The sequence below is a fragment of the Ambystoma mexicanum genome, chromosome 8 (genome assembly GCF_040938575.1).
Source record: "Ambystoma mexicanum isolate Mex_15411 chromosome 8, UKY_AmexF1_1, whole genome shotgun sequence".
Taxonomy (NCBI): domain Eukaryota; kingdom Metazoa; phylum Chordata; class Amphibia; order Caudata; family Ambystomatidae; genus Ambystoma; species Ambystoma mexicanum.
The window spans coordinates 1,221,204,291-1,221,227,360 of NC_090929.1; the positions used below are offsets into that span (position 1 = coordinate 1,221,204,291).

The 23,070-nt window shown below is 45.3% G+C and overlaps 1 protein-coding gene across 3 annotated transcripts in view; it reads left to right on the forward strand.

The window, feature by feature from the left end:
* Nucleotides 1-23,070, forward strand: part of PANK1 (pantothenate kinase 1) — a 589,765-nt gene that overhangs the window by 455,594 nt on the left and 111,101 nt on the right. The window lies entirely within an intron of this gene.

The following is a 23,070-nucleotide window of genomic DNA, read 5'->3' on the forward strand; positions in this document are numbered from 1 at the left end:
GGCCCAGCTTCTACTCGATCGCACCCACAGACTACACCCATGATGAACTGACTTAGACCACCCCCCCCGGGATGTCATCTTGAGAGTCCATTTTTATACCACCAAAGAAGCCATCTCAGCAATAGGTCGCTCGCGTGATGAGCTATAATTCCAGGGCTCCCCACAGAAACGCAGAGTCCTGTGCCCTCTTACACTCTTTCTCCGAGACAAACAGATTCACTATAAGTGGCTGTTTCCAACGGCATTGCAATTCTCGCACAATGGCACCCCGCGTACCATCAGCCACCTCGACGATGCAGCATCAATCCTACATCCTGGTTCCCCGGGGGGGCACAGGGTCTTCCTCCCCCCACCCAGAAGATAACCGAGCCGGGCACAGCTTCCCCTAAGCCGAGGCGCGCGCCCTTTACAAGAGTGCAGAGAAGCCGTAAACCTAAATGACGATCTGCGAAAGGTTCAAAGAATACATAACATCGGAACCCAGCTTACTCAATCCTGCTGCGGTCCCCACGAGGTCCGTATCTAACTTCAAGGTGGATGTCACCGTTTTACCCTTGGAGTGAAATTCAACCTCTTAGGCTGTTGACAGTTTGGCTGGCTGGGGGTTGTATCATTAAGTTAAAATCGGTGCCCCCAGGTCAAGGTTCTGCCCCCCCGTTGGAGGACAATGTTAGAAGTTTGTTCCTCCCGTTGGGGGCTATTTGAAAAACCTCAGCCTCAGGAGAACCTAAATCGGCCTGCCCCTCACGGCCATGGCTGACCTGAGCCCCTTCCAACATCTCCCTCCCCCCCCGCAGCAAGGGAGCCCAGGGGGCCAGCCCTCATATCAAAAACTAAAATTCACCACCCTAAATGTCAGGGGCCTAAACTCCCCTCCGAAAAGGAAATCCATTCTACAAAGGCTACAGGACGAGGGAACCTCAGTAGCTTTCCTGCAAGAGACTCACCTGAAGCCGGCTGACTTCTCCCGCCTCCGCTGTAGATTTTTCCTACAACTACTGGCCTCCAATGGCACCAAGAAGGGAGGCACAGCTATCCTCTTTGCGAAAGAACTGAAACCGCAAATCCTAGACTCACTACGATGCCAGGAAGGTCGCTTCATTGCAATCAAATGCATCATTTTTGTCCAACTCTATACCCTTCTCTCAGCTTACGCCCCTAATGAGCATCAAGAAGGGTTTTACCGAGAACTAGAGGAGGCCCTCCTCCCATTCATTGAGAGGCAAGTCATCATTCGGGGAGACTTTAATGGAGCCCCGGACCCACTCAAAGGCAGATCATACCCCCCATCATCCAGAGACCTGAAATTAGCAAAGGGCTTGCTTTAGCTCTTCCGAACCCTGGGTGTCCAGAGGAAGAAAACTTCATGTTCTATTCATATGTGCACCGTACCTTCTCTCGAATTGACCTGCTACTGGCCTCGCCTCAGATCCTGGCCTTCACGGACGACGTCATCATTGGCTCCCGGAATCCTCTCCGACCACGCCCCAGTCTCATTGATCCTGCGAGCACGCGACCCAGACCCCCCCCCCCCCTCGCCGCCAATGGACTCTATATGACCCTATTTTGAATGACATGGCAGTGAGGGGCTCCATAGCCCAGACAATAAACATATTTATGGAAAACCGTGTCGAAGATAACTCCCCAGCTAACACCTGGGATGCCATGAAGGCAGTGCTCAGAGGGGAACTGATTGCCCAAGGCTCAGCCTTTCATAAGCGTAAACAGGCGGCCCGCGCCGACCTGGAATCCGAAGTCCGGGAAGCGGAAGCCACTCACAAGCGGAAGGGTTGGTCCCCGAAATCCTACAGGACTCTACAGGTAGCAAGAAAGAAGCTGGAGGCACATTACGCCGAAGCCACAGCACATCTACTAACCAAGACTAAACAGTGGTACTATGTCAACAATAACAAAGCAAATAAGCTGCTGGTAAATAAACTGGCCAAATCGAAGAAATGAAACACTATCCTGGGCCTTCGCGACTCACCGGGCACGGTCCAATTCACAGAACGCGAGAAGCTACGTCTGGCAGTGGCCCACCAAACGGAGATAATGACTGCAGTCCCGAGGGACCAAAACAAACAACAGTCCTATATACGGGAGGCAGCTCTCCTACTTCTTACACCCACGGCGAGGGAAGGACTTGAAGCGCCCATCACAAGCAAGGAAGTTGAGGAGGTCATAAAAAGCCTGAAATCTAGAGCCCCATGCCCAGATAGGTTTTCCACCCGATTCTACAAACTCTTCCGCCCCCAATTGGTGGCTCCCCTAACCCAGCTCTTCAACTCATTTGCCGCCACCGGAAGTATCACCCCTACTATGCAGGAGTCCATTACGATCCTTATTCTCAAGCCCGGAAAAGACCCTAAGGACAACAGCTCGTATAGGCCCATCTCATTGTTAAACCTGGATGCCAATATATACTCTTAAGAACCGGGCCAACCCCCTGGCGCCCATCCTTCCTAGCATTATAAACCCGGACCAGACTGGGTTCGTTACCCACAGGTCGACGAGAGACAACATCCGCAGAGCCCTAAACCTAATGGAGGTTGCCAATCAGGAAGCACAACAACTTGCCCTGCTGGCCCTGGACGCAACCAAAGCCTTTGACAAGGTGGATTGGACCTTCCTATGCCTCGCCCTCGAAGCTTTCAGCTTTGGCCTGACATTTCAGAAAATGATCCTAGCTAATTATCAATCTCCCAATACCCAGCTGAGAGTCAACGGCCTCCTGTCGGACCCGGTCCCTCTTACATGTGGAACGAGACAAGGATGCCCCCTGCCAAACCCCCCCCCCCCTTTCTCTTCACCTGGGCCATGGAACCCTTGGCCCAAAACATCAGCAGAAACTCCCAGATCAAAGGCCCTCAGGTAGACCCGGCCCAACATAAGATTGCTCTCTATGCCGACGATGTGGTGTTGACTATCGCCGATATTGAGGTTTCCATGAAGGTGGCCTTGGCTGAAATCCGAGGATTTGGGAGAGTAGCAGGCTTGGTCATCAATTTCGGGAAATAGGTGGCCCTGGGGGAGGGACTGAACCCAGGCGAAAGGGAAGCCCTAGAGAAACAACGCCCAGTCCAGTGGAGTGTCAAGTCTATCCCATACCTGGGGGTCCAGAACCCGGCCCATCCAGCAAAAGTGTATCAGACAAACTTTCTTCCGCTCTTTGAGGAGATGGAAAAGGACCTCAACCGTGAGCTATCGCAAGAGATCTCCCTCTTGGGCCGTATTAGGGCCTGCAAAATGAACCTCCTCCCACGGTTCCATTACGCCTGCTCCTCCTTACCCACTTCAATCCTGCCTCCCCCCGCAACACCTGCAAAGGAAAACTATCGATTTTATTTGGAGGGGCAAGAAACCGCACATCCCCTGGAGGACCATGATGGGCAGCGCGAACCTGGGAGGACTAGGGGTTCCAGACCTCTGGAAATATCAAATAGCAGTACAGCTGGCCCACATCCAGGCATGGGGAATCGCCTTGGGGCGCCCGAAATGGGTGGAGATCATAGAGTCCCGTCTGGCTCTCCCCCTCCGCTTTCTCCCGTTCATCCCCACCGCACTGCACCAAACTTGGCCAAACATGTTGGCCTCCGCTAAACACTCAGTGAGGGCCTGGGACTAGGCCTGCAGACACAAAGGCATCCCCGGGGACCTGAGCACCTTTTCCCCAATCTTTCTTAACCCAGCCTTCTCCACGGGCCTTTGCCCAACGAACTTTAGTAACTGGATGGCGGGAGGCCTCGAATCGCTGGGGCAGCTCTTTGAGGGGGGCGCCCCTTGCACCTTTGAACAATGCAAGATAACCTTCCAGCTGGCGGAAACACAGGTTCACCTATGCCCAACTGCGACACTGGTGCTCCCACCCTCGGACGCGAACTGCAGCGACACGAGTCCCTGTCCCACTGGAGCTCACTGTAAATGACCTGCCGTCCCGAGGGAAGATCTCGGCCCTCTATAAACTACTGGAGGAGGACCCCTTTCTCACCAAGCCCTCCTATATGTCCCAATGGGAGGCGGACCTGGGTCATGCAATAAAGGACCAAACCTGGATGGACATCTGGTCGAGAACACGCACAGCCTCCCCCTGCATCACAAACCGGGAATGCGCCCACAAACTGTTCTACACTTGTACTACCCCCGCTCCGCCTTCACCACTTCCAGCAGACATTGGACCTGCACTCTTGCCGCCTTTTGTTGCCTCCCAGGATCCTATCTCCATATGTGGTGGACGTGTCCCAAGGTGAGAGAATTCTGGTCTCAATGCCTCGCCACATTAAAAGATATCACTCAAGTGACAATTCCACTAGCCGCTGAAATGTCCTCTTGCGGATCCCGGTCCCAGGCACGTACCCAAGAACAGGAAGGAAGGCAGCCCTGATAACCCAGCTCTTGCTGGCAGCCAAAATTACAGTGGCACACACCTGGAAATCCGCGAAAGGCCCTCTGATGACCCTTTGGTGGGTAAAACTTTGGGACATTCTGATAGCCGAAAAGGTCACGGCAGCCAAAGTGGGCTTTCTTCATCGCTTCATGAACATTAGAGCGCCGCTGATGGACTATGACCAGAACTATCCGGCCCTAACTTATAAACCACGCCTCATAGCGAGAGCCTTGCACTCAACCAGCGAACACCTATCGCCTGACCTGCCCCAATGAGACGGGGAGATAACTCATCTTGGGGATGATGGGGGAGGGATAAAGGAAATTTCAATTTATATGTATCGCGAAGTGCAGCAAGTAAATGTTAATGTATATGTTCTCCTGTGTGCTGATATATAGATAAACAAATTTAAAACAAAATTGGTATTATGACTGCTTTTTTCCATGATAACAGGATTTCTTGTTTTTTTATGATCATAAACAAAGCCGACAAAATTTCAGATCATTGCTCAAGATTTTCTTTCAAGAGAAAATTTGTCAGGCCATCTGGTCCCGCTGCACGGGATTTATTCAGTTTGCGTTTCACTTGTTGTATCTTCGTTATGTTGATATCAAATAATCCCAGTTGCAGCCTGATTCTCTCTGATCAGATGGATTTTGTAGGTTCGCATCGAAGAATTTTGAGAAATAAGTAGACCAGGTTGATGCCGAAATGGAATTTGATATAATTGCATTTTGAGGAATATCGAGGTTATTAATCAAAGTCCATATTTGGGATTTTTTTTTTTTAGTATATATGTTTGAGCATTTGTTCGGCATCATTTAATATTAATGACCTTAAATGACGTTTTCTCCAGTTACAAAATGGTTTTATTTTTTTAATGATATCTTTGCGTTCTAATAAATGTATATTAGATATCGCACGTATTTCTTTATTTTTTTTCTTTTGATTGGCCAACAGGTTGGCAAAACCATTGCATCTATAAGCGGTTATGATCACTCATAGGTGTCACGACTACTTGCATTGAGTTTTTATGTTGCAAAACATTTTCTGAAGTGCAAATATAGTTGAGAATTTTGTTAGTTTTCTTTACTCTCCATGTTGCTGAACCTGGTTTGTCAAATAGCCGGATTGTCAGTCAAGATGCTGATATTTGTTTGTGTCATATGACGTCTCCATGATATGCCTCTTTTTCTTGCTGCAGATATAACTGTTGAATCATCATCTGTATCATAGCCATCATCACTCCAACACAAGGCATTCAAATTACCACAAATAATGAAATGAGGGTTTGACCACTGTTCTCCAGGTTTATCTATATATAATGAAATCATTTCTGGAAAATTGTTGAGAGCTTTTATTACCGGATTCCAATATAGATTTAGAATAACTAGAATTTTGGATTGGGTAAAAGTTTTGTCCAACAGAATGCCTGCTACACATTGAGAGTATGAGTTTGGATTGTTTGAGTAAACTAAATCAAAACTTGATTAGAAGACCTGAAGCTGTTCTTCCACGCAGGCCTTTAGTGGCTGGATTCAAGAATACTGAATACCCCTCAATGGTAGGAATAGATTGTAACCACGTTTCATGTAAGCAAATGATATCTTGGAAAAATACTGATATATTCTTATCATTTGTTAAGTGGTTAAACCCTCGTGTATTCCAGCTCACAGTTGTTAATCGTTGTTTTTTCTTGCTTTGAGATCTATGCATTGTTCATTTTTGTTGCAAACAAGCCTGCAAGCAACCGCCAATTTTCTGCTGTGCCAGTTTCAGGAGTCGCTAACTGTGGTCCTCTTTTCTGAATCTCAGCTGTCCTAGTGGACTCCACTTTTGGCTTATTTGATTGAAATCTTGTCTGGGTACGAGTGATGGTGTTTTTGCGTTGATTGTGATCTTTCCATGCCTTATTCGGCCTTGTTATTGGATTTGATGTTGAATTGTTTTTTCGGCTCAGGATCATTTAGTTCTGTTAAGATGAAACCATAGATCTTAAATTGGGTGCTTCGTCTAACAAGATGTGTTTTATTAAGATACTGTTTAGGTGAATGATAATTTTATCTTGCCGTTTTTCTTCAGCGAATTCTATTGTTGTCACATCTCGAGTTGTTAATCTTAACGCAGGAAGATGATGGAATAACCAAATGATGTTCCCTCTGTTTAGGGTTAGTCCGTCATCTTCTGGTGAAATACATTCCAGTCATATTCGAACCGAAGTATCAAACTGTTTTGTTTTCGAAGGTACTGGAGCACCATTATTGGGTGCGTTGTGAAAGGTTTTTTGAAAATCTTTTCTTTTGGTGATTCGTAGAGGCGGAATTCTGTAATTGTCATTTGGTTTTGAATCTTTAATCAGGCCACGTCTGTTGTGGGCTGTCCTTGTATCTAAATTGTGGTCGTCTTCCTGGGTTAGTCCACCTTGGTCAATTGGCACAGGTGCTTCTGTTTCTTCTTGTATGACAGTTAATAACTTTACCTCTGAATTCCAAACTTGAGGTCGCCGTTTTTGTAAACTTTCTTTCCGTATGTGATGCATCGGACTTACCATTGGCTGGAGGATTCGATGGCCTACTTCTTGGTTGAGTTTGAACAATAACTGGTCCTCATGGTCTTTTATTCCAGCGTGGTTTCTGAATCTGATAAAGATCGTCCTCGGAATCTGATGGAGGTTCATACGATGAAACTTCATTTTGACTTACATCTGAGTCTTGTACTTCAGAGGATGTAATAGAATATGTGGACAGATCTAATAGATCTATAGTTGGAGACACCGTATTTGAAGGGATCTCAACTTGTTTAGTTGCCTGACAAGAAAGGTTAGTCGAGCAATGTTCATCAGTTAGCAGTTTCCATGATTGATTAGAGCTTGGTAGTGTAATATTTTTGATAAATGTTTTACTTTGGTTAGATTTGGTGCGATTATTTGCCAATCGATTTTTGGTTTTTCTTACCTGATTTAGTTTGGCAGCAGTTTTTATAGTTTTTTGTGTGGTCTTCTTGTTGAGATACCTGTACTTGGTGAATATGATGTTGAAGTGGTATTAGATTTACTGTGTTTGTTTAAATATCAGACACATAATTGATTCTGATGGTAAAGCAGATACTGGTTGTACTTTAGGTTCTGACTGTTAAATTGAATTTGTGGTCTGAGCATTGATGATGGGTATGATCATTGAATTATGACAGTCGATTGGAACTGAAGCCTGAGCATTTAATGGAACTGTGTTTTTTAGAAAATATATAGAGTTAACCAAAGAATGGTCAGTTTGGGAGGCAACCGTTGATTGATTAAGGTACTCCGTTTGTGCTCCAGTTGCTGAAACTTGTTTCGGCAGTGACATCAAAGGTGAATTGATATCAACAATTTTGTGAGAACGCGAAAGCCTACGAGCTTGTTTTTCTTTTATGATGGGGTCCAAAATAGTATGTAATAACTCAGACACTTTGGCTTCGCTGGTGTCAATGTTTTGTTGGACACCACTTATAAAGCCCTCAACATGAATAATTTTGTAGTGTAGCATTGCAAGGACTGTGGTGTGGTCTTTAAGGTTTTTGCCAATTTGTTCATATAGTTTAGTAAAAGGATTCAATATTGATGTAAGAGTGGAAATCAATGTGAACTCACGATTGCTCGAAAATTCGTCTTGTTTATTTTGATCTTGAGAACAATTATGTATAATAGTTTGTGTTGTTGCAGAATGTATTACTTTTTAGTTTTTGTTGATCTGATAGATTTTGGCCGATGCAGACTGCAAATTGACTCAAGAGTACAGGTAGATTAATTTGAGAATTACTGGTCATCTTGGCTTGAGACGTAATTTGCAGAGTTGGTGGATTCAAGTTTGCGCTGGCGGAGCCCAAATTTTAAGTTGACTGTTGTAAAATAGGGCAACTGCTGAGCTCTTCGGTACGCTCAACAGACAGAGACATGTCTAGCATTTGCTGGTCTGAAATTTCTGAATCATTGGTATGAATATTGTCTGAATATTCAGGATGCTGCAAAGAATGAAAAACAGCCGATGTATTTATCTCAGTAGATAAATTAGTGTTTCTTGAGTTTACATAATGGAAAGATTCAACATCAAAATTACAATGTGGTTTCAGAGTCATGGGTTTCCACAAGGTTTTAGTGTTGCTTGTTTTGCCAAAAAAGTTGCTCCACGCTGTTCATGCAGCGTGATGTTAAGCTTTCTTTTGAGGTCGTGGGTAGGTAATCGTATATTTTCATTTACCATTCCTTTGGGCGGCTCATTCTGAGTGGCAATGGGCATATCCAACAAATGGGCGACACGCTGAGGCTGATGTTGTGGTTGTCCGGGTAGAGAGCGGTGAGGGACCACAACAGGGAGGCCCACAGAGCCGCTCTCGGCACCAATCCCGTCGACAGCTCTCTTGGTCGATACAAGTCCACCGAGCAGATCTTGATGACCCGTGTGGCCTTTGGATGCAATTACTGGTGCCACCTTAAGCTACTGGATGACATCCAGAATCGCTGTTGCCGACATGGCTGTCGCGAGTACTCCGGCTCAACAGTCGCCGTGTCTCGGGTCTCGCCGCTGCCCGTATCAAGTTTGAAGTTGATTAAACTCGATGTGTGGAGTTGTCAAGTTTGTTGTTAGAATTAATGCAGAGCAGGTCAGTGGTGAAGAATTGACAGACATTGTAATTGGCAGGTGACTTGTTGATAAAGGTGTATGTAGTTGCATAGTGTTGATGTGAGAAGCTGTGCGGGCAATAATCTCAACTTCGACATTGAAGGGCAGCGAACAGCAAGGGATGACATTTGCCTGATGGGCAAATGCATTAGGTAAAGAGGTTAGCTTTAGAGCTGATAAAATTTCAGTCTCGATGTCTGGAGTCTCTTGTTTCTCACAAGCAATAACTTGGCTAAAGGCGGCGACATCAGTATACGATGGAATTATGCTGGTCGCATTAAAGGGCAGAACAGTTGTTAAATGCATAGATGTTTTGTTGCAAGCATGTTCATTGCTAAACGCCAGATCAGCTTCAACACTGGGTACATTAAATATAGGGGCGGCCGTGGACGAGGCAGATGGAGATATCAAAATAGTCTGAGAGCGTGATGAGTCCAACTGACGCTTTGTCTAAATTTCATTGGTAGGATGTAGTTATGTTTTAGAACAGAGTACAAATCACTCACCACAGAAATATTACTGCTCTACCGGAGTGCAGGACTGCCACTTTACACCACTCTGCGGAGTTAATGGAGGTTATATAGGTCCGCCCACAAGTGAGAGCAACTGGAAACTGTAGACTGACTCTCCAGGGGAGTCAGTAACACGCAGAACTGAGAGTGGTTAAAGGTAGTAGACTGCAGGACTGCCATTCTTCCTGGATTATTGGGTATGCCTGGGTCTGGATAGATGGTTCTGCCTGCACCTGGATTGGAATTTTGAAGGGTGAATTTTGAATGTTGAATGTCCCCGTTTACCCCTTATATAGCCAGAATGACATCAGAGAATTTTACAATATGGGCGGAAGTATCCTGGACTTATCCCTTGCATGGGATAGGCCAGGCTACAGGTGTCCCCTCCTCCTTGCGGGCTGATTGGTCCAATGGAAGTGACTTCACCTTAAGTGTGTGTACTTTTATGACTCCCTTTGTCTCACAAGCCTATTTTTCACAAAAGTGGGTTATGGATCAAAACTTTCACCATCATAAAAATCAGATGGACAGATCCCATATTTTACAAGGAATATGCCGGTTTCGAATGCCAATTCTGTGTGATGTTGCCTCGTCCTTGGGCACAATCTCGCCGTTTTCATGAGAAATGTTTCATCTAAAATTGTGCAAATGGCTACACATATGCATGATAGTATTTGGCATATTTTCCCCAAGTTTAATATCTGTGCCATTTACGGAACAGCAGTGCACAGCCATTCTGATTTTTAGTGTTTTCTCTGGATTCACGTGAATGACAACCAACTGCAGCTATTCTTGAGGTGGCTGTGTTCCACTCTCGCCTCATGTGTGCTCAGCAGACCAAAGCACAGCCATTTTTGTGTAACTGCTGAAATGCATTTTGTTTGTTGTAGGGGGTTCTACCTTAGGCCTTAAATGTACCCCACACTTCTTAGCCCTTGTCTGTAGATGGAGAAGGCATTGTTTTTCTTTGTATAATGAGCAATTAATTGTAGCTTCATGCCTGATGACGTGGAAGGAGATGGACAGAAAAGGCTGGGAGCAATGGCCTGGAATCCCCTATGGAGCAGGTAGCCTATGTATAGGGTTGCGTCAACAGCTATTATGATTTGTACCTTATGTAACTTACGTCACTGATTCTGTGTGCCTTTTAATGGGTTGTCCGTGCTGATTTTGACAGAATGTTCCACAGCAGCAGAGTGCTTTGCTTGTGCATCTCTATTTTTCTGGACATAAATCTTGTGTTTCTTGCAAGAGATGCTGGGCCTTTTTCCCCCTAGTGAGTTAACATTTTTTCTGGTGTTAGCGTTGGGGGACTTCTCTACATGGCAGACAACAAAGGGGACTTTGGGCACCCCTGTCTCGTCCTGCTTCCAATATAAATCTGTTGGACTTCACTCTGTTAACCAATAGCCTTGCTGTTGAACTGGAGTTCAGTGCTCTTGACCAACACGCTCGCCTCTCTTAAACGTGTCTGCCTAACCAGCACCTCCGCCATCTTTCACCAGCTGACCAAGTCCAATGCCTTCTGAGTATTCGGGGATATTATGGTGAGGTCAGCTGAATCTTCACATAGGGCAGTCTAGAGGTCTGGGGTGATGCGTATATTAACTCCTCCCTGTCAACCCTTTATAAATCCAACCTGATCATTGTGGATAAGCTTGGCCAAGAATGAATTCAGTTCTAATGCCAATTCTCTTGCGAGAATCTTTGTATTATTGCTAAGGAGCAATATTGGTCTTTATTACACACACTCTTTAAGTGGCTACGTTCTTTAGGAGGCTTCAAGGAAAGAGAATTTACTCCTCCTTGAGAATGTTGTACACTTGATCAGAATTGGGGCTAGAATTCCTCTGGAACTTTGAAAATGATCTAGTGAAACAATCACTCCCTGGGGCTTCACTGATCCCTTTCATCCTATAGCTGTGAGAACCTCTTTCAACAGAATGTGTGTTTGAATGCATTATTGCTTCCTCAGAGAGATTCATTTTGGATCAACATTATTTCACCCGATTGCTCGACCTTTTACTCCTCTCTATATATGGCTTCTTAAAATGTCCTCCTTTCCCGATCGGTCCCTAATAACGAAAACTCCCCCCTCTATTCTCTGAACCCTCAATCAGTCAGCAGAGTCAGCCATATCCTCTTCTGATAAAACCTCTGTTTAAGGATGTGTAGCTTTCCATTCCAAAGACACCACTAGCAAGAGTGAATGGAATTCCTATCTTTTTGTTCGTATTTTTAAAAGTACATCTCCATTTTGTCCTGCTGCTTAAGCAGGACATTTATCTTCTGAATCTACTTTTTGAGCTTTGCTTCCAACTGCTCCTTCGCCATGAACCTACACTAATCTCTGAAATATGTCCATGGCCACTTCCCAAACTGTGCCAAAAGCCACTTCTGTATATCATGTACTTTGAAAAACGATTCCCTTTCCTCCTGCTGACAGTCCCTGAATGCAGCATCTTGAGAAAGAGTATCCAATACTTGTCTTTGTGATGGAATTCCCCAACACCCAACATCAATCTTCATGGATACCCTATCATGGTCCGTCCCCGAATAGTGTGTATGAGCTGGCCGGAACCAAATATTCCTTCTGCTGCAAGAATAATCAATATGATTATAAATAGATTGGGGAGGCGACAAGAATGTGAACCCATTGTTCTGTGAATTGAGAGAAAATCATACTTCTGAAAGACATAGTCCGAGATTAGCTTAAGCTTTTTCTGTTCAGTCTATCATGGTGAAAGAGCCCTCTCCCTACCAGTACAAGTCTAGGGACGTGTTCCGAGGTCTTACTAAAGTCTCCAGTCATTTGTAACCCTTCGGGACCCACTCTGCCTGATTTTAATTAGTGCCATAAATAGAACCCATGGTAACTTTCATGTCTCCCGTAAACCCCTTCACAATTGGGAGACAACCCTGAAGTGCACTGCCAATGGCTTGCAACTTAAATATCAATTATCTATTTATCATGATTCCAAACCCTGCCTCACCTCCCCCACCTTCTTGTAAGAATCTGCAGCTCAATATGAATACCCAAGTTGGCTTCCATGAATCCTATCCTCCTCTCTCCTCTTTAAATTGGTTGTTTTTAAGAAACAGAATAGGTAGATTATTGTGTTTAAAGTGCTTAGTAACCAGAAATCTCTTAAATGGTGAGTCAACCTATTTACATTTAGAGTACTGACTTTCAAACCATTCCAATTTGAAATCAAGCTCAACATTCTTGTTCTTTCTTTTCCCTCTTGAAATCCTGCAGTGAAGAGCAAGGATCTATAAAGAATCGATTTTCAATCTTCTCAATTGCTTCGATTTATGGCGCAGAAATATGGGCCTTTGAGAATATTGGAGCACTAGACACTCTGGGACACAAGTTCCTGAAACAATTATTACTTCCACAGAGCGCTCCATCTGCACTGGTCCATCTGGAGCTTGGAGTACTTCCTCTCGGCGAACAGGTCACCCTGAAGCCAGTCCTCTATTGGATTAGATTGTGGTGCACAGAGGGCCCAGGAAAACATTGGGAGACCCTGATGCACCATATGAGTCTGGAGGGGGCAGCAAGAGAATAAAATAGGTCTCAAACGTAAAGAACACATTACTTGCTCTGGAGGAGAGAGGTCTTTGGGATAATCCCCAAGCACTAGATGGTTTGGCACTCACGAAGTTGAAAAAGCGGCTACCGAGAAATCGATAGAGCATTTGGTGGAGAGAGCCACCAAATTAAAATTGGGACCAGCTTACCTTCTATACAATATGCGGTCTGGGTACGAACAGTATCTTGACTTTATTGTGCCACCATTTGAAAGATAATTTTCTGTGGTTAAGGCAAAGGGGAATGGCCGCTATGCAGGGCAGAGAGTGAAAAAGTGACTAATTTCTTCGTGATATGTGTTGTGAATCTCAAATTGATTCTACATTATAATAATGAAGAAGAAAAAAAGAGGCCTAAAACAACAGGGTTTTTTTGTGGCTGAATTACAAAAAGATTATTTTCCCTCTTTTTTATTTAATGTGGCGGAGACCCGCATGACACCTTCCACATCCCCCCACACTTGTTATACGTTTACCCAACCCCCATCTATTTTTTAGATAAAGGTACCAAAATACTGCTCAAATTCGGGCCAAATAAATAGTTGTTTTCGTGCTTGTTTATTTTGTATTAGTTCTTTTTTTGTTTTTTACACCCTACCCTCAATTTAAGATGCATTCACCCGAGACCAATAATAGCAGCCGGGTTCTGCACTACGGGAGATACCATGAACTTCCTTATATACTCCTTGGTGCCCCATGTATTTGCAACAGCACAATATTTACATAAAGCCTGGATGCAACGAACTAGGACCCTAAAACAGGTGGCCCCTAAGAGTGTGGTAAGGGAAGGTTCATGACCATACGATGGCTGTACTCCGGTATGGGCAGTCTGTTTAGATACGGTCAATTTTACCAGGTTGCCAGCAGTTTGTCCTTATTGGTACAACTTCACACTTGTGTTACCCAGGATCTCTGTACTGATGAAATGCTTTATTTCCTTCTTACACCAACCATTGGACCGTAACTGTGCAGCTTTCTCTTTTTTATTTATTTATTTATTTATTTATTTTTAAAACATTTAATCCAAACAATGACAATACAAGATGTGCAAAATAATTCATAAACTCACATATTCATTTCCCCTCCTCAAAATTCAGCTCCCGCTCAGCAAATCACAACAGTTTAGTATCAATTCATAGAGCATAACATAATCATGTACAAATTCATTTATCAATAATCTATTGAAGGGAAGAAAGCATTGGAACGATATATTGCCAGAAACGGAGGAAAAAAAAATTATATATATATAATTGGAGTCTGTGCAATAGAAGGCTATGTCAGGAGTTCATAAAGTGTCTCATTAAGTTCGGTTGAAAGAACATCTGCTCTCTGTCTAACACATAATTCAAGAAAGGGTTCCAAATCTGTATGAATTTCGAGAGTTTCCCCTCTAGCATGGCAGTAAGTTTCTCAAGACCCATCAATTCCCACACTTTCACCCACCAATACGCCACATGCGGCCCCTCCACAGATTTCCAGAAACAAGCTCTTGTTATTCGTGCAGCAGTAAGCAGCTGGGCAATTAGGGCTACTCTGGAGCCCGACATTGGGAAGGACCCATCCTCTGGTACGTCGCCCAAAATTAGTATGCGTGGGTCCATGGCGAGCAGTGTGCCAGTGATGTCCTTGATCTTAAATCGCACCTCCAACCAAAAGGTTTGCATAACCGAACAATGCCATCACATGTGCCCTAAATCTCCCCGTTCACCACAGCCGTGCCAGCATGTGTCTGGGTAGTCTGGGTTCATTGCATGCAACCTGCTTGGCGGGAAGTACCAACAAAAGCATATCTTAATGGCATTCTCTTTTACCAGCGTGCATCTAGAGCTCTTATGGGCTCTATACCATATTCAATGCCAGGACTCCTCTGGAACCTCTACTCCCAATTCCCTCTCCCAAGCCATCATGTAAGGAAGCTTCTCGCCTTCCGAGGCGTTGGCCCTATTAGTCAACCAATGTCGGAGTTGTATGTACCTAAACCGCTCCATCTCTGACACCCCAAATTTCTCCTTACACTCCTGAAATGTCAGCGGTTCCTGATCTACATACAGATCCCTAAGCCTTAAGGGCCTACCTGAATTCCAGCCCTGAAATGAGCTGGGATTTAGTCCCGGCGTGAACGCCGGATTTTGGACAATGGGGGACAGTGGACCCAACCCTGAGGCAATCCCTCTTTGCGCACTTGCCTTGTCCCAACACCGGAGCGTTGCCAGCGTCGTGGGCAATAGCCCTCCTTGATAGCTTCGTGCCTCTTTGGGTAGGAAAGGAAAATATTCCAACAGGAAAGGGGCGGCTGCTTGCTCAATCTCCTGTCATTTAGGGGGTTCCAAAGAGCTCCACCAAGCTAGCATGGGTGTGACCTGCGCCGCTCTAAAATAACGCGAAACTGAAGGAAGACCTATGCCCCCAGATGCCGCTTTTCTCGTAAGGAGCTTGTAGGGGATTCTGGGCTTCTTTTTCTTCCAAACAAAACGTCCTATTTCCTTTTGCATAGCAATGAGATCCCCTTCAGGGATCTGAACCGGTAAAGAATGAAAAGAATACAGCAGCTTCGGGATAAGGGACATCTTCACCACACTAACCCTGCCCAGCCATGAAATTTCCTGAGAGTCCCAACGTTGAAGCCATTCTTTGGCTTCTCTCAGTAAAGCCGGTATGTTAGCCTTAAATAAGCCTGCGAAGGTCGGGGTCAATTTTATACCTAAATAAGGGATATTTGTGGAAGACCAGGGGATGGGGAAAGCCACTTGTACCTCTGCCAAGCCCTCGGGAGATTCAGTTAGGGCCATGCCCACCGATTTATTAGCATTCACTTCAAAGCCAGAAATTCTAGCAAATCGGGATAATAATTTCATTGGGGTGGAATGGATTTAGGGGCATCATTCAAAAAGCACAAGTCATCCGCATATAAAGCTATTTTATGACATTGTCCTGCAAATTCAAAGCCCAAGATCTCCGCACTCAGTCTAATTTGCTGTGCTAAAGGCTCTAACGCCAGGGCAAAAACCAAAGGAGACAGGGGACAGCCCTGCCTGGCACCCCTATATAAACGTATTAATGGGGTCCAATTTGCGTTCACTTAGACTTTATTAGAGGGGGACTGATAATTTGAGAGGATCAACTTTAAGAAACTGGGTCCAAAGCCGAATCGCTCCAGTACCAGCTGCAAGTAGCTCCAGGACATACTATCAAAGGCCCGATGGGCATCTAAAGATAACAATGATAATTTGCCTGGCAGCCTGGGGGCCAAAGCTATCAAGTTTATCGCCCGGCGGATATTATCGTGTGTCGAACGGTTGCGTATAAAGCCAGTTTGGTCTTTCTCCACTAATGCCGGAAGAACCTCTCCCATGGGCCCCGCTATTACCTTACTTAGTAATTTCGCATCTGTGTTCAATAAAGTAATAGGTCGATAGGATTCACAATCGACTGGGTTCTTTCCAGGTTTCAAAATCTGAGTCGTAGTGGACTCTGTCATAGATTCCGAGCCAGCTACCCAGTTGTTGTTAAAGAGTTTTGTTAAATAAGGGGAGAGCACAGCTTTAAAGGTCTTATAAAATGTATTCGTGAACCCGTCTGGTCCCGGGGCCTTACCCAAGGCTAGCATTCTCTACCTCTTCTATTGTGATTGGCTCCTCTAAGAGCTCCCGAGCCTCTTGAGACAGTTGTGGCAAGTGCGCATCCCGTATAAACCTATCAGCCATGTGCAAATCTGTATGATGGGGGACGGAGTGGTCCCTGAAATACCCCTCAACTATGCAGAGTTTATCCGCCTCCGTAGTAACCTTCCTCCCTTCTCTATCTAGCAGTGCTTCAATCCAATTACGACCAGCCTGCTTTTTCAGCTTGGCCGCCATAAGCCGATTGGCTTTATTTCCTTTACAATAATAGTATTGTTTAGTTCTCATCATACTATACTCTGCTCGGCTCATGTGATGAGCCTCGAGAGCCCTCTGAGCTACCCTGACATCACGCCTCAGCCTTTGAGAGGGTCTGCGTCTATGGGATTCCTCCCTCTTCCGGAGCTCTAGCTCCAGCTGGGACTGTATTCGCTTTCTAGCCTTCCCCTTCTCTGCTGAGTAAGCTATAATCTGTCCCGAAGCACAGCCTTTGCGGCATCCCATATTGTGGTATAGGCCAATTCACCCAGTTCATTCTCATTGAAGTAGTGGAATATAGCATCTGAAATAAAGGATCGGAACTGGGGATCCTCCAGGAGGAACTCATTCAACCTCCAGGCGCGTGTGGATTGTGTAGTGTCATTGAAAGGGGCCATCGTTAGCAGTACTGGGGCGTGATCTGATAAAGCTTTAGGAAGTATATCTACGCCAATTGTTTGAGCTATAAGCTTGTCAGAAACTAGGAACATATCCAACCTGCAAAATCCCATATGTACTGCAGAATAGTATGTATATTCTCGCTCTTCTTGGTGGTAAAATCTCCATACCTCTATATGGGAGTGCTCTCGAAGGAGCGTTGTAAGCGCCAAGTAATTCTTTTTATCAATGCTAGTTGGAGGGAGAGTCTTGTCCAGTAAAGGATTAATCACAGCATTGAAATCACCCCCAATCATGATTTCACCTTCAGCATGTTCAAACAGAAGCTTAGATAAAGACACAAAGAACATGTCTTGTTGAGAGTTGGGCGCATATAAAGAGACCAAAGTCATCTTCCTTCCTTGTAACCTAGCCACCACAAGGACATATCTACCTTCCACATCTCTGAGTCTTGCAAACCACCAACGGGGTCCCCCTGCGAACCAGAATGGCCACCCCGCCTCTCCTAGTCGCCGAAGAGGCGCAAAATTTCATGCGATATAATTTATTATTAAGCCTGAATTTATCAGATGGGAGAAGATGAGTTTCCTGAAGGAATAGGAGCGAGGAGTCTAGGGTGGCCATACGGTGCATCAATGCCCTGCGTTTAATGGGGGAGTTTAAGCCTTGCGCATTCAGGGAGAGGCAATGAAAATTCAGGTTAGTCATAGCCATATTTCCTTTTCCAAGCCAGTATCTCCAACAATCTCTTCTTCAATATAGGCCAAAAACTAGAGTCCCATTCCATCCCCATCATCCATCCGCATCGCCTGTTTCCCTGTTCATTGACCCCAAGCAAACCATGCATGCAAAAGGACTGCTTCATTTCCACCACCATCCCCGACATTAGCATTTCACCACAGCACATTTCAGAGGGACACATGAAAACCCTGGGCATAACGGTCAAGAGCGAGTCCTGACATAAACCTTGTAAACTAGACTCCTTGGAATAATATAAAAATACATAAAAGGACAATAAAAATAAGAAGAATTAACAAAAAAAACAGATTACCAATTGCTTGCCAAACTTTTAGTACAACTGATTTAAACAGCAGCCCTTTCAGGGTAACAGTAACAGGCATAATCCATGGATCGGGCACCAAAATTTAGAACACTTCATATTTGTCCCAACAAATCCCAGACTGTATTATTTGCACGCAAGGGGAGCGCGCGAAAAGAGAACTTACTAGATATTATTGCATCCTCATACACATCAGCAATCCAGAAGCAACACCTGGAGCAGGACAGAAGGTAAACAGATATTATACCAGTTTATTAGCGTAGATGTCCCGACCAATCAACCTGGGAATAAGTTCCGGCCAAGCTTCATCAGTCACCTTGTAGCAACACCCAAAGCAGGACGGAAGGTAAACAGTTATTATACCAGTTTATTAGCGTAGATATCCTGACCGGTCAACCTAAGAATAAGTTCCGGCCAAGCTGCATCAGTCACCTTGCAGTCAACAACCATTTTGCGAAGCAGAAGCATGCCGCAGAGAGGAGAACAAATATACCACAAATTAACAAACTGCAGAACAGCCGGCATCCGCCCGGCAAGATCCTTCCCAGCCTCATGCAAACTCGTGTGAGCTCCTCAACCCGACAGCAACCACCAGGTCAAGGGGGGAACAGTGCTTCCCAGATCCAGATCCTCCGATTCTTTGGATGCTTTAGTTAAAGCCCAGCCCCTGGGCTTTCACCTCTTGTCTTTTGGCATGGGACTTAGAGCCGACCTCCTCACGACAGTAGTACTCTTGTCACCAGACTCGCTTGCGGTGTCCCGTAGCCAGTCATCTGCTTCTCCTTCAGAACCAATAGCGTAAGGGCGGTTATGATATCCGAACAGTAGTTTGCATGGGTACCCCCATCGGTAGCGGACCTTTTTCACCTGCAGCCAAGTGGTGACTTTCTGGAGGCGCCTACGCTTTGCCAAAGTATATGGCGAGAGATCTTGAAACAATGATATGGAAGAGCCACGGAATTCTACCCTCTCTGCCCTTCTGGCTGCCGCCATTATTTCCTATTTTTGCTGAAAGAAATGGACTCTGGACAAAACATCAGGGAGAAGATTACGCTTTTGCTGAACAGAGGAATAGACCCGATGGGTCCTGTCTAAGATCAGTTTGTTAGAGTCTCCCAGGTTCAATAAGGATTTAAAGAGGGCCCGCACATATTCAGAGTTCCTGATCTTGAACCTGCCTTGGCACTCCCCATATCCTGATATTATTCCTTCTCGAACGATTTTCCAAATCCGCTTGCTTAGCCGACATTTCCACCAGCCTATCTTCCACATTCTGGATTCTTTTGGTGAAGTCATAATTTTCCTGCTGGCTCTCACATACTAAGTTCTCCAGTTCATCAACCCTGGTCTCGAGGCCCGTCAAAGTGGAACTTATTTCAGCGATAAACCGTGCCAAAGAGTCTTTTGAGGACTGAATCTCCAATTTTATTGCTTGTGTGATGTCCTGCTTAAGAGACTTTAACATTCCCTCCAAGTCCTGTCTAGATATGGCCGGATCAAGGGTTAGATCAGACCCTTGTGAAGCATGAATTTCCACCACAACAGACTGCATCTTCTGTGGTGCAGACGTCACCGAGGTCAGGTAGGTTGTAGCTACCTCACACTAACAACTAACCTTTGGTCCTGTGCGTCCCGGCTGGGACCCTGTATTACATTGCTCTTGTACATTACTTCTCTTCGTCGAAGCTTTGATATATGTAACATCTGCTGTAACTCTGTCACAACTGTTATGACTACTGTGATCATATGTCATTTCTGTAACCTTCTATTAAGATATGCGCCCGTTGCCCTCGGGCCTGGTTTTGCGCTATACAAATAAAATAAATATAAATTACTCCCTTTATGCTTGTGTCCTATCTTGGGCATTTCCGGGAGGAGATTACTCACATCAATGGAGCACCCGTAAGGGCACACTTAAGAGCTATGCCTGCAGGTTGTGACGTTTCGGAAGGGTGACGCTCCTATAAATTGAGGATTAGGAGTGCCAGTACGTCAACCAGCACCCTAGAGCAGTTACATGTAAGGACAATATTTATCCCTCCAACTCAGGCTGCCAAGGCTGTTCCATCAGGGACTCGCCTCCCCAGCTAGGCGTCAATATGCCGCCCCCAAATCCAGCGACGCAATCACCTGGTTCTTTCTCCCCTCCACTGCGTCGCTCACCACCTCCAGCCCTTAGGTGTTCTCCGACACCGAGAAGCAAAGGGCTCCCGACAGCGTGCACCGCTCAGCCCTCAAGCGCCCCTCCACTTGCGGGCAGCTCGAGGGAGGCATAACGCTCCAAAACAGCCCGCACCTCGATTGGCAGGCTTGCGGACTGCTACGAGGCTCGCCGTCTCCACCTCCGCTCCTCCCCTGACAGGCTCCTCCGGGCCGCCCGCTCACCGTCTGTGCGGCGAACCTTCCCACTGCGTTTGCTTCAGATGATGCTGAGAAGCACTAGAGCACCGTCCCCTCGCCAGCCGGTCCGCTCTATGCCGGCAAGCAATGCCGCCCCGTGGAGCCTCTCTCCTCCAGATCAGCTCCTCCAGGCTATGCAGCTGCCTCCTGGACCCGCAGCGGAGCAGAAAAACAACTCCAGCGCGCCCGCCATCTTGCGCGCCTCAGGCTCTCCCTCGCAGGGCTCCGAAACTTTGGAAAAATCAGCTCCCAGGCGTTCAGTACATCACCGTCGGAGCCCCGTAATCTTCAAAGGCGCTCCCTGCATCTTTCATGTGTAGATTCATGGAGTTAGGGCATGTATTAACTTATAAATAGGTGCCCGTCCTGGAGCCTACAGCAGGCACGTCCACATGGCGCCCTGCCTGGCCACGCCCCTGCATCTTTCTCATTCTTATAATCAAATAGGGAAACACATTTTTAGAAACTGTTCTGTATCAATTTTAGTATATTTTATCAAGTTATCATTATACTATTAACTCATGTCAGCAATTTCTTTTATCTCTGTGCCCTTAGTGGAAATGAAAATGTGTTTTTATATTTGTTTTGTACTTGAAGGTTTTCATGCCAAACATAAGTACCACAATTCACCCCAAACCCAATAAAGAAATGGCTGCTATCTCTTTTGTAGCAAGTTACCATATGCCTAATCCATGTTCTTCAATTCATCAATACAGTTAATAAATGCATTGAAGAGAAAAACATAATCGGCCAAGATGATAGAGCAAAATATCTAGCGGCTGCAAAAGCCCATAGAGATGCCATTACTGCTGCAAGAAAAGTGGCCTTTGATCAAAAGATCAAATGTGCAAACGCAGACACTAGAGAACTGTTTAAAATATTGCGGAACTGGAAGATCCGGTCCCCGTTCGACCAATGATGAATAGAAACAAGGATTGGTGTAATTCCATCCAAGATGGACTGATCAATAAAATAAAAAAGATTCAGGCTGATATGCAGGCTAAACAGGATATACATAGTTAGCTGCCATGATATGCAACGGGAGGGGGATGTGAACTTTCCTCCTTTCGAGTTTGACCCAATCACGGAAAAAGAAATGTCACCTTTGGTGAAATACCTTTTGTAAGGGTGATGTGTGTCCATCGAAGTTGGTGTAAGATTGTGCTATCCAGCTGATCTCTCTCATTACAAAATTTGTGAACTTTTAATTTAGGGAGCCAAGTTAACTTGTGCCAAGTTGTGTTAAACAGACATGGATTTCACTGCTACTAAATAAATCATCTCTTGATCCAAAAGTACCCTCTAACTATAAATCTTGGACCGAGCTGCCTAGACGCAGGTACAGGTCTATCTGGAGGAAAACTAGATTTTGAGTCACAGTCGGAGGGCCCATAGTACAGAATCCGCCTTGCTAGTTCTTAAAGCAAACATGTTGGAAATTGTTGGAGGAGGTACGTCCCTTCTCTTGCTCATTGATCTTTCTGCAGCCTTCGACCTGGTAGATCACTCTGTTAGTATCCAGGCTCACACATTCTTCCACTTCTCCATAGCTGCGGCCAAGTAGATTGAGTCTTTTTTTGTCCTAACGCACCGCCAGAGTTTGTGCTGATAATTACAAAGCAGATAACTTTGAGTTTTCTTGTGGGGTCCCGCAGGGTTCATGCCTGACTCCAGCGCTTTTTAATTTGTTTACCGCACAATTGTTTGAGGTGCTCAGTGACAGGGGGTATTATTTCTAAATTACACTGATGGTACTCGGTGCCTAATCCCCTTGTCTGGAAATTAAATTGGGGACAATGAGGCTATCAATGTGGCTTATGCCATAATACAAACCTGGATGATGGAAAATGATTGGGCACTGAATGATGGGAAAACAGAAATCATGATTGTGAGCACTGCTGCATGCCTGAAGAAACTAGGTCCAGATTATAGTGAATTCCACATAGCTGGGTGTGTTATTCCTACCGTTCACAAGGTGAAGGCTATGGGCATGATGCTAGACCAAGAGCTCAGCATGAAGGCTCGTTTGTGCTTTCTGGTGTCATCTACTTCCTACTACTTGAAACTGCTTGTACAGTTGAAGCCTTTCCTATCGCATGAAAATAATGCGACAATTGCAACTGCAATCATTGGAGCAAAACTAGATTATGGCACCAGCTTGTTATATGGAATAAGCAGGGGAGAG